Raw genomic sequence first — 12828 nt, 5'->3', positions numbered from 1 at the left:
TTTATCTCCTCCTTACAAGCTAGTTTTGTACCGGACAGAAGAGGTACCGATAACTGTCATCATTGTCCAAGAAAATCGTCCACTCTAGAGCTGAAAAACTGGCAAGACTGGTATAGTGCTCATTAAGGTAGATCCTGCTAAAAAGCTTACGATAGATTGGAATGGGATTCTTTTCACAAGAGAAGTACTAACTTCAATTTCCTGGACTCCCTGGATGGGTTTAATAATGTTTCGTGTTCCCTCTTCTTCTATTACTGTCTTGTTTAACAAAGATTGTTTGGATGAAATCCAACCTACTAGAGATATTCCTCAAGGTGATCTGCTCTGGCTTATTTCTCTATCTTGTGTATGGATCTTGGTCGACGTATTATGGATGCCTGTGAGCACGTTACGGATACAGTAGAATTATTTGAAGTCTGTATGATAGTAATCAGCAGGATTATTATATTTTCCCCTATCCCTGGTCGGAAAGGAACTTTTTTTTGAACCGTACCTTTAAATGGCAGTTACAAGTTATGGACATCAACCATATTTACATTTGCCTTAGTGTTGCGTGGGCGATATCCATAAATTGCAACCCAGAGGTATAATTGCAGGAAATTTCCTGCAACCAGAAAAGAAGGCCCTAGTCAGAATTTTCTGCTTTTGAAAAAGGAAACTCACGTCAGAAAGCACATACCAAAGAGAAGACTCACTAACTTATCCACTCACTGACTTTGCATTTCCTTGACTCATAGATAAAAAGGTAGCAAATGTTAAATTTTCTGCAAAGCCGGATAAGCATGCGAATCTTACAGATTTTGGCTTTGAATTCCTAATCTGAGGCGACTGTACCGAGAGGAAAGAGCAAAATGGGACTGAAGAATCCATACTTGTTCGCTATCTTGGTCCAGGTTATACAGGTAGGCATGACCTTGTTCACCAAGGCTGTGCATTCATTGGAGGAATGAAGAGCTTCATCTTCGTCTTCTACCGGCAACTGGCCGGAACCATTTTCTTACTCCTGTTAGCTGTGATGTTCGAAAGGAGATCCGCAACTCCGCTCACATTCCTTGTCTTCTTTAAGATATCTGCGCTTGCTTTCCTGGGGTGAGTTACAGAACGTTCCCTGGAATCTTGAGTTTTATACCCCAATCAGAGAATTTGGTGATTATGTAACTTAACATTCAAAAGCTTATTCCTTTTTCTAAAAGTTTTGATGAGATGATAATACATGTGTATTGTAGTCTCACGCTAGCTACAAATCTCTATGGGATTGCGCTCCTCTATACTTCAGCTTCGCTCGTGTCTGCAACTGCTAATTGCCTACCTGTCACAACCTTTTTCTTCGCTGTTCTTCTCAGGTTGTCCTCTTCCTGGCGATTTGATATATATATTCTCTCCACTCTTTAAATCAATTTCGTTACTCTCATTAGAATTTTTTAGCAAAAATCGAATCATCTTTGTTGCATACATTGTCGATGTGACTATTTGATCTAGACTTGTTAGTAAGTCTGATACAAGTGTTGGGTAGTCTTGAGTCTCTCTTATCCCAAAAGCTAGCTCAAAGAGTAAGACTTCTCCTCACACTTATAAACTAACCACCTACTACTTCCACAACCGATATGGGATAACACCAATAGTAAAACTCTATCATGGTTTATTAGATTACCCAAACTTCTAGTGCAAAGCCATCATTTCCCACATTCATTACAATATACATGCGATGCATCAATTGAGTAGTGAAAAAGAGAAAAAAATTATTATTTTGTACAATACCAAACTAAGAGTATACGAGTCTATTTATAAGTTATGCAAGATGACTATCTAAAGTAGCAAAATATCAAGTAAAATTAATCAGGATCAATAAGGGGAAATATACATAATCTCCCAAATATATCTCGAACGGTATCAAATTTGTCAAATGTTTACGTACTCTACCGAGTGAATACCCAAATTTCCTCTTTAGTGGACTCATGATTTCATTATAGCCAAAACTTCATCTCCTAATGCTTTGTAACTCTTGGCAACTACTTTGGCAGGAAGGAGAAGTTGAATGTGACGAAAATAGCGGGAGTTGCAAAGCTTGGAGGAATAACATTTTGCATGGGAGGAGTGGCCACCCTTGCGTTTTTCAAGGGACCAATTCTACATCCTCCTTTTGCTCTCCACAATGCCCAACACCAACGCCAACACCACATTTCATCATCTGGAAGCACAACATGGATCGTAGGTTGCTTCCTCTCTTTCATTTCAGTCTCCTCCTGGGGCTTATGGTATGTTCTCCAGGTACCCCCAACTTCTCATAAAGGATTTTGATCTTTTCAAGAATTTAATTCTATTTAGACTCTCCATATACCACGGCAGATATTGCCAAAGAGAATTAATAGGTTTATTTAAAATGATTCATGACAATGATTGGCTAAGAGACTTGTCGGACTATTATCGACTTTGACTATAGCTCAATTGTAGTTTGACACATCATTTAACAAACCGCTTTCCAAAATCAATATTAGTAAGCTCAGAGTATTGCTCATCATGAAATGCATTTACGTAAAATATTTCGTGATCTCTCGAACGGCTAACTTTACATATATGCACTCTCCCCTCAAAGCGACAATTTGGGTTTCAATTCTATTAGCGTATCAAGGTACTAATTTCGCTTATTGCTACAAGACGCTATTATTTCATTATAGAGTAAACGGTAGAAAAATAAATCAACACAAAGAATTTGATGGGGTTAGATCGATGCGATGTATGTCCATAGGTAGGGCGGCATTGATAAATACATTAGGGATAAACAAGGATTAGAAAACACGATTTATGTCACTCGATCCCAGCACCTAAAGCTCTGCTTCTATTTATCTCACAATTTCTTAGGGAATTTACACTCAAAAACTCTCAATGAAATTTATGTAATATAATAATGATATTCATAAGGTCCACTGTCAATGTAGGAAATGATTTACACACTCACTAGATGGTGGACATGTAGAAGGATTTAGTTATACACACCCGCTAGATGGTAGAAATGTAGAAGGATTTAGTTATAAAACAAACTTCAAACACACATATTAACTATTCAATTTTGAATGTGTAAGATTTCATTTGTACCGGTTGTACACCTCACAATATGGCATATGATTAAATCCATTAGAAAAAAAAGAAGAACAGGGTATGGTTTATGAAATTTTATATATGGCGTGCTGCGCACGACAAAAGTAGAACGATGGTAGAAATCCAAAACATTCTAACTACAGTCAGATGTTGGTTAAAGATGGTTCTACTTTTGTTTTTTTTTTTTGGGTAAGGAGGTTCTACTTTTGTTAATAGCCACTTAACTCAACATTCTTATAAGCATAATTAGGTTTATGGGCTTAATTAATAGCTTAAGCTTTTCCAATGTACTTTCTAACACGAGTATGTTAGATGAAACACTAACTTTAAACCTTTAGGTTATAGGAGTTTTAAATATTATAAATTACAGTTGTAAACAACAATTGTGGAATCCACGTCCTCCGCATCTTTTAACTTTGCGTGCATACCTCTTGGATGTTGATTCTTGATTGATTTGATGATGTTAACCGGCCTCTGAATAATTGCACTTCCTAACACAAGTAAATTAGATCATAAAATCACAGCTAACAATTGTGGAATCCACGTCTTTCTCATCGCTTCTTTAAATCATGCGTCTGTACCTTTTGGATGTTGAATCTTGATTGGATATGCTTTTGCCAAGTCATATTTTACATGATGTTAACCTTTACTGTTTCTGGTGCACTGAAACCATTCTTTGTTTCTTTTACCTTTTCAAGAGAAGAGTCATATAAATTCAAGTTCTTTATCTTCGTATAATCAGGCTGGAGTATTGAAAACCTATCCATCGAAGCTTCACTTCACAAGTCTTCAGTGTTTATCAGGCACGGTCCAGTCGTTTCTTGTGGCGATTGCTGCGGAAAGAGACCTCTCCGAGTGGAAGTTGGCTTGGAATGTTAGACTACTTGCGGTCCTTTATTGCGTAAGAGAACAACAGTCCCCCTGTTCTAAATTTAGAAATTGAGCATGCTTAAAGTGGGATAAATTCTAAATGACTTGGAAAAGTATTGGTTAGGTAATGATCAAAGGGAAAGTCATAGCGAATGAGTTACGTTAAGTCCTGTCTTTTTTCTTTCTGTAGTTGTCAAAACTAAAGTAATCATAAAGTTGGAAAAGTTGCTTCCTTTTTGGGGAAAGTTACAAAAACCATTTTCAACTTGATTTTCTATATCAAACACCCTCTTCATATTTCAAAACTCACAATTATTATCCTCACTTTCTACAAAAGATTTTAAGTTGCATCTCTCACCCATACATAATTTACCAAATTGCTATTTTACTTCTCAAAACTACCCGATCTCCATAACACCCAACACTCGTTGCTCATGCCGACACACCCACCACCAAATCTCCCTCTCTTCATCGCAAGCAAAATGTTGCTTCTTCGAAGGCATCACCGACGTTAGATCCGAGACCAACGGCCGTCGCAATGCCAACTCAAGGATAGATCGAGGTTGAGTGATGCCATGGCTAAGCTCTGTCATAGAGCTTGCTCGGCTTGCAAGCCTGTTTTAGAGGCTTGTGGCTGGCCATGGCCCTTGTGATCTCAAGGGCAACCTCGCATGGCCTTGGGAACCACGAAATGTAGGTTTTGAAATGTGATTGGGGTATTTGATATGGAGAGTGATCTTGAGGACGACTTCTTAAATTGCCCCTTTTCTTTTTTTACCCAAAAGCAAGTACAAGAAATTTGGCAGTACCAACCCGCTCTCCAGATTTGCAAAAATTGAGATATGGAACATATGGAACCACGAATTGAAAAATCAGCACACCAAGCAGAAGGGTTGTCCTTGGTGTGCGATACTAATTTTCATTGTTAGTAGCAACAGAAACTATATACCGACTTTTAATTTATTGAGTGATATTATAAGATCACAATAGATTTTTTTAAGCCAATCAAATTGCGTGCAAATTATATACTTTCAATACAACATTATAGTATTTGCAATTATGTGTGACCAGGGAATCGTGGTCACGGGAGTGGCGCATTATCTACAATCTTGGGTGATTGCAATGAAGGGACCAGTATTCCTAGGCATGTCAACACCCTTGAATTCAATCCTAACAACAATCGGTTCCATGTTTCTCTTGGGTGAGAGCATAAACGTTGGCAGGTAAACTTTATCATATTTCTCATGGCATCACCTCCAATAGTTAATATGAATGATTGTACAGGGATACACACATTGAGAGAGAGAGACAAAGAGAAACAATATAGGAGAAAAAAGGGTTTGCTTGTTTTGTGAAAAATAAAAAAATTGAAAAATATTTTCTTAAAAATAATCGCTTGAATTGTTTACAAAAATGAATGAACAAAATTTTTTTCATTATCTATGAAAATATTTCAATTTAAATTATTGTCAAAAGTGAAAATATTTTTAATTGATTAATTATTTTAATCGATACAGGTGATCAATTTTTGAAAAATATTTTTCAAATTATTCATTTTTCGCAAGACAATCAAAGCCTAAAATGAGAATGTGTTGACCAATCCCCTAATACGTGCATCGTCCAATCCTATGGGGACTCATGAAACCCACACATTTCATAGTTTAGAAACTAGATGAGGCCAAATATATTGCCCTATACGAGGGCCGAGGCGGGGATGGATTAAGTCATATGCAGTTCATGTTCGTCCCTTCCCGGTACACCATACTCAAACGTTTTTCATTCACTAAACTTATTATTCACCGATAAATTCTAACTATGGTGATCCTTAATGTGATCTTTAAAATTTAGATGAATGTGTGGAGGACAAAAACTAGGAGGCGAAAGCCGGGCAATAAGGGATATCCTGTCACGTGGCAATCGTGAGGAGGACGAGAACCAACATACTAAAGATGTTATGCAACACTATCTTAGCATCAGCAATTTTATGCAGCAATATAAGTATTGCCCACTGCAAAATTATAACCCTCAAAAACAGTAAGGATCAAAGAATTTACTGAAGTTCAGCCTTCCACCACACCAATGTCCCATCTTCCGTTACTAGAAACCTCAAACCAAGGCTGACAACCTTCCTCTTGCGCAGCATTTCCACTTTGTGCTTATTTGAACGAAAACTCTCCTTGAATGCAATTTAGAAATTCTCTAAAAAAATCAAAACTTAGGTACAAGATTAACGACGATGAGCGACAGAATCAAGCTTTCGGTATTCTTCAACTCTTATGGTATGCTTCTTTTGAGAGAAAAGAGTAAAAAAAGTCATAAACCGTTTGTATTTATGCCAATTTAGTCCTAAACCTTTTTTTTTTGTGCCAATTCAGTCCTAAACCTTTTGCACTGGTGCCAATTCAATTCTAAATTTTTGCATTGGTGCCAATTCAGTCCTTCTAGCTAATAGCTATTCACGTGTCGAAGGACTAAATTGGCACTAATACAAAAGGTTTAGGACTAAATTGGCATCAATGCAAAAGGTTTAGGACTGAATTGGCATAAAAAAAGGTTTAGGACTAAATTGGCATCAATGCAAAGGTTTAAGACTGAATTGGCACAAAAAAAAATGTTTATGACTCAATTGACATCAATGCAAAAGGTTTAGGACTGAATTGGCACAAAAAAAAGGTTTAAGACTAAATTGGCACTAATACAAAAGGTTTAGGACTTTTTTGGACACTTTTCCCCTTCTTTTGATCGATTAGGAATTCTTAAGCTAATATAGATTCTTATCACAAACATGAGCTCTAACCACTAGTTTGGTTTGATTGTGACTAATATGAACTCATGTTTGGTTTCTTTATCAGCATTGTTGGTGAGATAATGTTAGTGGTAGGCCTTTACAGTGTCTTATGGGGACAAACGCAGGAGCAAAATCTAGCCACCGAAAGTTCATTACCAGTTCAAGCTGAGAAGAAATGTATAAATGCAGAAAATCAGGAACCTAAAAATGCCGAAACTCGTGATTTAGCAAAATGAAATTTGATTTTTCATATTGTTGGTCGTTTTCTTGAACATGTAATGATTTTTATCTAGTACATAGTATGTGACCAACCACACATGATGTGTACTTTTCATTATGCTATGTTATACCGGATGTCATTGATTGACGATTAATCTCTACTGATATACCCAATCCTTGACGAGCTTCTCTTCTTTTTAAATAAGTCGTTACCACAATTTTGGCTGTCTTGACCTTGATTGATGCTAAAAAAAAACCAATCCAATTTACCAATTTCCATTAAATGGAAAGCCTTGTTAATGAGTGATTAGGAGGCCCAAAAGTTGAAAATTGGAGTGTTAGGCCCCGCACACCACATATTCTTACCTACTTGGTTGTGCTCACATTCCCATTTTAAATGCCATGGTCCTCGTTCTTGGCTCTGCCATCCTCTATTTGCCTCCTCTATTTCATATATCCAAGCTTTAGTCTTAGGCAAAAATCCAACTTTCGCCTGAAAAGGAATTAAATTTTTTAAACAATAATCCATGTCTTCATCTAAAAATGTAAGTTTTGACAGCAAACGAATGTGGTTACATAAGATTTTCATGGCAATCACGCCTTCTTCTATTTTTTTTTGTTGGGTAAGACAACAACCTGAATGCAGAAGCTATCGGGATTTTGCAATTTAAGTCAATGCAAAAGCATCAAAGAAATAAACGAGGAACAATAAGAGACCCCAAAGATTTATGTGATTCGGTCCAATTTTTAGATACCTACATCCACGAAGCGAGCCAGCATCAAATAATCCACTAATAATTGGAGAATCAAAGTTTATAATCTCTTGCATGCTCGAGTGTTTCCCACACCTAAATTAAATCCAAGCCCAAAATGTTTACAAATAAACAACTCACTTGGATGTAAGTTCAAGCACTAAATTCATTGTATATAGAATTCCTCTGTGCATGACTAAAAATGAGCGTCATTGTGTGTTGGGTGGTCCCGGGATGAAACTTTCCCTCACACCAGCTAACCTTAACAATCTTCTCCTCACACATCAGTCCTTAGATTGGAGCCACAAGAATCTGTATCTCTCCTGTGTGACTATTGAATCAAGACTAATTAGCAACTTGATTTTTGATATCAATATTGAGTAGTCTTTAACCTTTTTCATCTTAAAAGCTAATTTAAAGGGTAAAATTTTCTTTCGTGCTTTATAAACCGATCACTTGTCCCTTCAATCTCAACAGTGTTGTCGCTTCGTCCTTCGCGTCCGTCCTCCTATGGAGTCTACTGTGCGGCTACTAGTCTGGCCGAAGGAACCACTCAACCTTAATTGTGCGGCTACTGTGCTTCAAGGAAAGGGACGACCTAGTAGTGCATAGGGTTCTCTTTTTCTTTCCGCTCACTACACCTCGGGCGCCACAAGCAAATAAAACTATATAAAATATAATGCGTGCCCCAATTTTTTGTCATTAGTGCATGGGAATCTCCTTTTTCATCTTTGTTTTCACCGTACAAGAGGCTCCCGTCATTGAATCCATTTATTTGTCAAACTTGGATATTCATCTAATTTGATCAAATTATGTAACGATTTGTCGCGACCTAACAAAAATCAATCGGGTTTCGATCTTAGGCTAATGGATTACTAGGTCAATTAAATTAACTAACCTAACTCGAGTTCTCCCAAACTCTACCAAATCGCAACTTAGGTCCAATTGTGAGCATGCAAATATTTTCAATGGGAGTCGCCACTAATCATTTAAGGTAGATTGATTAGAAACCTAAATAAAATAGCGGGAGTACTATTTTATTTCTGCGAACCAGAAATTATGGATTCGGGGACTTGGTTACGCTAAATTCCTTAACGCCCTTTCGGTACCAATTTCAGGAAAAATATTCAATTTAACAATTTTGAAAAGATTCTGACTTAAAGTTCAAAGGTGCAGAAATCTCTTTTTGATTTTCTTTTATTTAAATGGAAGCTAACCTATATGTAATGACGTGCAAAAAATTGACATGCGTTAATGCAACCTATCATGCAAACTATATGTCATGCGACGACGTGACCTATTTCTAATGACGGGCATATTATCTTTTGTTTTTTTCTTTAATGAAATTCGGAATTAAAATGTCAATTATCTAAACATGCAATTTTAAACTAAAGAAATTAACCTATTCTAGAGTAATATTTTTGGTATTTTTTTTTATCGAAATTCGAAATTAAAATCAAGTAAAAAACATATAACCGCTAAATCTTTCGAATTAAGTTTCGATCTGAAGCCTGACAGATCGATCCTAAAATTCGAAATACCCGCTATGGAAATAACTCTATCTAAAGCCTGATAGATAGATTTATTTCCACGTGTGCGGTTGCGGATTAGGAAATTTTCCTAATCGATCACATCTTGAAAAAATTTAGATATCTCAAATATCTTGGATATATTCAAAAAATTTTGAAAATTCTAAATTCTGTCCAAATTTGAAAAATAATAGATATCCAATATTTCAAAAAAGGAAATAAAATCCTAATTGAAATAATGCTTATTATCCAAATACGCAAAATTAGATATCAATAAGCACAAATTAGGCAACCAAATATTCGAATCAAATCGGGATATGATAATTACCTGATTTGCAGATTTCTTTCCTAATTTGAATCTGTAGAAGATCGGGATTGCAGATCGGCGGTGCGTCGGGAGCGGCGGCGTGACGTCGGGAACAGTGGCGGCTAGCGACGGTGACACGACGGGAACGGCGGCGCGGCGGACTTCTCCGGGCAGCGGCCAACAGGCGGGGACGGGCGACTTTCCGGCGGTGACCAGACTTGGCGTTGAGCTTACGATGGGTCACGGTTTTCACTTGCACCTCTCTCGGTTGGATGCCTATCTCTTTGACCACTGAATGACTTTGAGTTGGGTTGGACTTCAGCGAGCAATGCCGATCGTCGTGGGAATTCGTCGGGAAACAGCAAGCGCGTCAGAGGAAAATCGTTGGCGTCGATGGAATTGGCTCGTCTCCAATAATGGAATGCCTCGTTGTTGAGGCTTGAGTCAAATTGAACTTCGTCGAAGGGGCTCCAACTGGACGTGCTGCTCGTCACCACGTGGGAAGCAGTAACAGCAATACAGGCACGGTGGCCATCGTGGAGCTTCATGGCTGTATATTCAATGTTGTGTGTCCCCACGTTGCAGAACAAGAAGAAGAATTGTCACGGCTGCAGAACAAGTCACGGCTGCAGTGATCTTGACTTCTTTTTTCTCAGTGTTCTGTACCCATGACACCAGAACGTCATTCCAAATACATGTCCCCACGTTGACCGATAGTGTGGAGCAGCGACCGACGCAAGGAGCAGCGGCCGTGATGGAAATCTCAGCCGCTTCCCTCGCCTTTAGTTCTCTTTCTCAAGTGTTTTTCTCTCGTGTGTTCTCCGAAAATTCTGAACCGAAAATTCTGAGACCCCCCCTTTAATTATGACACATAACGATATATTTATAATGTAAACCTAGGTCAATTAGCCGGGCTTTCTAGTCCTAATGGGCTTAGGCTTTAATTATCATTTAATTTCAAGTGGACTGAATTAATGTGGGCTTTTATTTAATTAAGCATAATGGGCTAATTTAAGCTCAAATTAAGACAACCAAGCCCTTCTGACTTGTAATTTTCGGCCCTTGCCTTCCGAGTGAGCCGAGTCTCGTTCGATGTCCGAGCTCAATTTACATGACGAATTCTAAGCTCGCTTGCCACCGCCAATCCGATGCGGAATGCAATTAATCTATATGAACCTAAACTATATGCTATGCAATTTTAATATTTTTGTTTATGGGTTAAAATTTAATCCCTAATTTTCTATGCAATTAACCACTAAATGATGCGCCGAAATTTAGGTGTCAACAGCTGCCCCTCTTTGAGTGGAAGCTCGCAGAGGTTTCGCTCAAAGACTGAGACCTAAATTTAAACTATGCAAAATGATGAATGAATTTTTTTTTTTAAATGTAATGATGCATGATATGCAAACAATAAGGAAGGTATGCTAAGGCTTCTCACTTCGTGCGGAGCGATGAGAGAGCCTTAGATACGGATCGCACAAAAAGCGTCCGAGTGACGGAATGCTTTATAATGCTTTCAATTCCCTTGATCTCCAAACTTCTAGTCAACTGGAAGTAAGGTTTTCGAGGTACTGGATTGCCTATCTGTTACCTGTAGTTTCTTACAGATGCGAAATAACGCATGATATGAAGAAAGAATGGGGTGTGTTGCCTATACCACTGGGCAATCACGAAAAGGGTCATGAAATAGGGTGTGCTTAGTACTCTGCTTAGCAACACCAAATGAGAAACCGTGCCGCCGCGTACTCCACTTGGCAACATCAAATGAGAAATTATGCCGCCGCGTACTCCACTTGGCGAACATGAAATGGGGTGTGCCGCGTACTCCACTTGGCAACACCAAATGAGAAATTATGCCGCCGCATACTCCACTTGGCGAACATGAAATGGGGTGTGTCGCGTACTCCACTTGGCAACACCAAATGAGAAATTATGCTACCGCGTACTCCACTTGGCAACATAAAATGGGGTGTGCCGCGTACTCCACTTGGCAACACCAAGAGATGGGGTGTGCTTCGTACTCCACTTAGCAACACCAAGAGATGGGGTGTGCTTCGTACTCCACTTAGCAACACCAAGAGATATGTCACCTGAATTTTTCTTGTGACGGAGCCAATGGCATCGCTCCTGTTTTTACCTGAGAAAAGGTTAAAATAACACATGCGCAGAGGCAGAGAAAACATAATTCATGAATCTACTTGCATTACCAAGCTTCACCGGGGGATTTATCAATAAGAACAACCATCTCGTCCTTTTGACAATTTGATTACATTAGCATTACTAAGCTTCACTGGGGAGTTTATCAATAAGAACATCAATTTCGTCCTTTTGACAATTTGATCACATTAAATGAGAGATCTTTAATCAGAAAGGACTTTCCACTCACTCTCAATGAAAGGCTTTTGACCCGACCTTTGATGCGGGTATAAGAATCACTCAAACTCTCTTCATCGTGCTTGACAAGGGTTTGGATATTCTCAAAATCAGTATAACTTAGCCAATCTGAAAGGTCTTTATAAGGACTGAAACGTGGGTTTGGTCAATGGCTTAACAAAAGGGACTCTTCGAGTCGAGGCTATTGAAAGAATTGATATCACCAGCTGCTCCGGGTTTACAAGTCAGGAATGCTGCAAAAATGAGATAGAAAAATCTTGCTCGCACTTCTTCGAGCAACATTTATAAGCATTTGAAACTCTACGTTAACTCAAGTGCCCTATTCTGAAGAGACTTCGGTAAGGGTTGTAACGTAGGTTCGGGTAGGCTTGAAATGAATGGCTTATTTTATCAAAGGGGAGTATTATGAACATGGAGATTGGTGATCATCCAATTATGCTACTGGTACCATTGATCTATCTCTAGCAATTGCTCCACAAATGAACCTTCAAACGGTCTTTTCCTTGAAGACTGATCTTGTATGTCAACTCAGTTTTTGCTGAAGCTTTTCTTTCTCTCCTTTTTCTCTCTCTTTTTTTTTTTTCTCGAGAGAGATTTTCTTTTCGAGAGATTTTTCCGAGAGAGAGAACTTCGATTTAATGGAGTCCTTTTGCGTCCTTTCTGACGAATTTTCTTTCGAGCTCCCATTTGCCTTGAACTTGCTTTGAGATGATTTCATTTGTTTATCACAAGGATGATCACCAATCGGGTTGAAATGAATTCACCGCTCAAACTGGGTATGCAAAGGGTATAATATGTAAGGATATAGAAAGAAATGCTCTTCGTCATATCTAAGGCACTCGAGCTAACACAGAACTTGCATGCAATAAATAT

The 12828-nt window shown here is 38.3% G+C and overlaps 1 pseudogene; it reads left to right on the top strand.

The window, feature by feature from the left end:
• Nucleotides 1-851: 851 nt before the first annotated feature.
• On the top strand, nucleotides 852-6990 carry LOC115682017 (WAT1-related protein At5g64700-like; annotated as a pseudogene).
• Nucleotides 6991-12828: the final 5838 nt, after the last annotated feature.

The sequence above is a fragment of the Syzygium oleosum genome, unplaced genomic scaffold (assembly GCF_021117445.2).
Source record: "Syzygium oleosum isolate NSW1041296 unplaced genomic scaffold, Sole_v2.1 Sole_v2.26, whole genome shotgun sequence".
NCBI lineage: Eukaryota > Viridiplantae > Streptophyta > Magnoliopsida > Myrtales > Myrtaceae > Syzygium > Syzygium oleosum.
This window is presented reverse-complemented; position numbering and strand designations above follow the sequence as displayed.